This window comes from Mustela putorius, unplaced genomic scaffold (assembly GCF_011764305.1).
Source record: "Mustela putorius furo isolate JIRA1106 unplaced genomic scaffold, ASM1176430v1.1 tig00000450_pilon_pilon_pilon, whole genome shotgun sequence".
In the NCBI taxonomy this organism is placed as follows: Eukaryota; Metazoa; Chordata; class Mammalia; order Carnivora; family Mustelidae; genus Mustela; species Mustela putorius.
The window spans coordinates 16,332,520-16,337,191 of NW_025421385.1; the positions used below are offsets into that span (position 1 = coordinate 16,332,520).

Genomic DNA, 4,672 nt, shown 5'->3' on the forward strand with positions numbered 1-4,672 from the left:
ATCCCGGGGTCTTGGGACTGAGCCCCATGTCAGGCTCCCTATTCAGTGGGGAGTCTACTTCTCTCTCTCCCTCTCTCTCCTGGCTCGTGGTCTCACTCTCACTCTTTCTCTATCTCAAATAAATAAATAAAATCCTTAAAAATAAAATAAAACAAAAATTGAAGGAGAGAGAAAGAAAAAGACAATGAGATACTTTCACCCACTTGTAACAGTGGCAAATATTTTTAAGCCTATCAACACCTATCAACGCCCAAGAAATGGAATGACAGGAAGTTCCTTGCATTATGGGATCAAATCAACCTTTAAAATAGAATTTCACACTATCTGGAAAAGTGGAAGATGTGCTCGCCCGACCACACTACAATCCCCATATTAGAACCCATCTGGGTAGTAATTTCCAAACAGCTGGTAGATGTAGCGTGCTTCCTGTAGTGCTGTTTGTCACAGCAAAAAATATAGTAGCCACCTAAATACCAAAACAGGAGCATATATTTAAAATACTGGTGGAAGACTTCTGTTTCTCTCCATGAGACTCGATCCTTTGAGCCACTGTCAAAAATCAACAACCAATAGCCTTTGAGACAAAATTTTAAATCTTTCAAATGTTCCAATGGGGACTTCTGAGTAACATACAGTAGAATTGGTCACAGAATACAAATCTCTCCACATACCCATACAAATTAAACTCATCAACGAAAGCAGGCAAAGAAAACACTCTATACCCCCACATTCCACACAAGGAGGAAGCTGAAAATACTGAGATGTGACAGACCCTTTAGCTATGAGGGACAATATTTGTGACAGTTGGATGGAGTCTGTGGGGGAGAGAGTAGGACTGTAGTGATGTGAGATCTGTTTTGGTGATTTTTTGTTGGTCCAGGAAAGTATTTTCCTTGTTTGTAAGAAACATGCACTAAAGTACTTGGCAGTGAATGGGACATCAGGGTGACAGCTTCTCAATCCTTCCAAACCCTTCCAAATCCTTCCAACTTCATGAGATCTTTGGTGATAGATTGTGTCTCTCTATCACATTCCTATTATAGGATGAACACATGCTATAGCTAATTCATTCTGTGAAATACCAGGAGGAGAAGGAACTGAGGGAAGGTTCTTCTTGAGATTTAGGGCTCACTTCCCTGGACAAGCAGGCATGGCCAGACATCCCTGACTCCACAGGTTCCACCTCATGTTCATGTATTCATCATTGTGACCATTTCAGTCACCCACAAAGGGGAAACCTAATCACAACCTTATCTTTGATGACAATAGTGGCTTCTGGCTGTTGTGACCTTAACCTGATACAAAGACTGAGAAGATCCCACACATCCCCAACCTGCCTCCATCCACTGAGCCCTTAATTCACTTGGGATGAGGCAAAGAGACACTCCACACATTCACATAGCACATGCTGTCATTAAATCCTCACCATCCAAAGGCTGTGGACAACTGGAGGAGGCCTGTGGCAGACACAGGGCCCATCTCTATTTGAGGACATGGAAGGAGGATAGCAGGAAACTCCAAATAGGCATCTATTCACGCATTTAAAGGGTTCTGGCCTGATTGTCTATAGTCTCTCTCCAGCAAGTGCATACTCTGGAAGACTCGGAGGATTTAAAAAAAAAAAAAAAAAAAACGTAAGGGATAGGAGTTCTCAGGCCCAGGGTGAGATGAGAGCTTAGTAGTTGCAGGTAATCTGTCTAAGAAGGAAGCCTCAGGCATAGACCTGGAAATGGGTGGGAGCTCGGGTCTGTCTCTGGGAGGAGGGAACCTGGAAGGGCCTGACAGTGCCACTGGGAGAATGGGGGTTGACCAACTGGAGGAACCCCTGGGACCAGGATTAAAACCTCCATTGGAGGTGGCTCAGTCTGTTAAGTGTCCAACTATTAGTTTTGACTCAGGTCATGATCTCATAGGTTGTGAGATCAAGTCCCATGTGGGGCTCCACGCTCAGTGGGAAGTCTGCTTGAAGATTCTCTCCACCTGCCCCTCGCCCCACTCAGGCATGCTCTCAGGCCTTCTCTCTCTCTAAAATAAATAGAAACAGACAGTTGAATATCTAGAAGAAGTTGCAACTACTTTTGCCAAACGACTAGCTGATAAGAAAATCTCTCCAAAAACACACAAGAGGTTGGTACAAAAAGTACCATCACAAGCCATGAGCATTCCATTTGTCAGGCAACAGATTTACAAAAGAAAGATGAAAAGGTATAAAAGCAAACCAAAGTTCTTTATCCTGCATATCTAAAGATAACCTGTCAGGTAAAGAATAGAACCGAGCAAGGGAAGGACACCGACTATCTCTGAATCTCAGAAATTTGGAGAACTTGCAAAGACCAAAGAATCAAAGGTCTTGATGGGACTTTACCACGGTCAGGGCCTGTGCAAGAAGAATCAACATAGAGCACCACAGAAGGAAGTTAAGCATCAAGCCATTCTTGGTGCAGGGCTGATGGGAGCCTGCATGGCCCAAATCCCCAAGGGTTGGGGCCTAAAGACTGTATCTAATTATGCTTCACTAGGTGGGCTGGGCTGAGGACAGCAACAAGGGTTCAAAGGACTGAAGGATAAAGTGAAGAAGAAAACCCTAACATCATCTCAAGGGGACTCCATTCAACAACTGACCAGGCAGCTCAATTCCTAGACCTTTGAAAAGGCCAGTTGAAGGCCAAAGGTGATCAAAGCTGGTTTTGAGGACCTTGGTCTTAAGCACAGATGCTAAAGGAAGTAGAAAGGATGATTCCAAATAACACATCATCTCTCCCAATCAGTGAAGTTGCCACTGTCAGACAAAGACCTGAGCAGGTGTTTGGCAGACATTACTTCTCTCCTGTGGACAAGATGCAGCTCCTGGAGATGATCACAACCCCCCTCCCCCACAAAATCTAAGGACACAATGCTTCTACTGTAGCACTCCTTCCAAGCAGGGCAAGGTCACCATTGTGATTAAGGATGGACCTGGCTTCTGGACCAACAAGTGTCTCATACCCATGATGTCTGCAGTCATCAGTATTCTCCACAAAGGAGATGACTCTAAGAAGTTGGATTCCCTTACCGGGAGCTTTGGCTTTCCCATGGAAGTTTCCACAGTGGTGGGATGAAGTTGGCATGGATGTAGCCAACTTCATAGAAGAGGTAGGCAAAGCTTTTATGGAGAGGGTTGAAGGCAGAAGCCCAGAGCTTCTGAAGCATATGGCATCCCAGGGCTTCTGAGATCATATGTCTGGAAGGGCTTTCACATCTACCAGGAAAAGTGTAAAAAATCAGTTTGAATTCTGAGTTGGATAGTATTTTGGTAAGCCTGAATCTGTCTCCTATCTCTGACGGTTCCTCTGACGATGACATCTGGTACTGCCTGGTAACCAGACTCATGAATGAGGCCATCAAGCCTGCCCAGAAGAGATACTGGCCACCAGCAGAGGGATATGTGAGAACAGTCTTTGGTCCTAGAGGCACCCTCACCAGGCCCCTCCTTGGAGGGTCCTGCTTCCACTCTGTGCATCTGTGGGGAGCTCAGAACATGGACCAGCTCAGGAAGTACAAGGCTGCCTACAGAAAACAGCTTACCCCAAACCAGCTGCTAAGTGGTTTAATAAATGCTACCAGCCCTAATAAAACGTTTTACTAGTGAACAGGCACTCACACCCTGCTCCCTGGCTTACTAACTCCGACAAGATGTCATCTACATTTATCAGAGTAACCAGTGGGAAAACAAACTCTGGCACTGGCCATGCACCTTGATTAAAGTGCCTTCAGCTGTAACTCTCTCCTTCCCGGTAAAGTCAGGAAGACAGTGTAAGAGGATTATACTGAATTTCCCTATTATACAGCCCCCAACCCACAAGAAGTTCACTACTGCCAAGATTGGTCATTCCTGTTACAAATCCCAGGAATGTGAGGTGGCCACTGTGAAGGTTTCCTTAGCCACACAACACTGCTCTGAATGAGACCTGGACACTGTTACCTGCTCCCTGCTCTCACGTCCCCCACCATTCACTCCTTCAACAAAAGGGCCATGATGATCCTTCGGTTCTCCAGGGATGATGTCACTTGATTACTTATACCACATGAATGTCTGGGTGGTTTCTGCCTTTCTACATATACTCACCCTAGTAAATGGCCATGTAGCTCTTGGAAAAGGCCAGCAAGAATCATTGCATTTGTTGTGCACTTGAAGGCTTCCTCCTCACTGGAACCTGGCCTCTCTTTCTGGATCCGGGTCCCAGATCAGAGAAGTGGCTCAGGTCTGGAACCCAGGCAAAGGATTCAGACTTTCAGTTGGGTAGCTGCTTTCATCCGCCTCCTCATCTATTCTGGGGTCTTGTCTTGGTTTTTATTGTGTAAATCTAGCAGTCTCCGGATTGGCTGCCCAGCTATTTTTGATCACTGTGCTATATCACTTAAAGAAGCTAGTGTTCAGGCTACCTGGGTGGCTCAGTGGGTTAAAGCCTCTGCCGTCAGCTTAGGTCATTATCCCAGGGTCCTAGGATCGAGCCCTGCATTGGGCTCACTGCTCAGCAGGGAGCCTGCTTCCCCCTCTCTCTCTCTCTCTGCCTGCTTCTCTGCCTACTTGTGATCTCTGCCTATCAAATAAATAAATAAAATCTTTTAATAAAAAGAATCTAGTGTTCAATATTTAAGGAAAAACTGAGTTTTTGTAAAAAATGGAAGCGGG

The 4,672-nt window shown here is 45.4% G+C and overlaps 1 pseudogene; it reads left to right on the forward strand.

The window, feature by feature from the left end:
- Positions 1-1,798: 1,798 nt before the first annotated feature.
- Positions 1,799-3,625, forward strand: LOC101676294 (annotated as a pseudogene).
- The last annotated feature ends 1,047 nt before the right edge of the window (positions 3,626-4,672 follow it).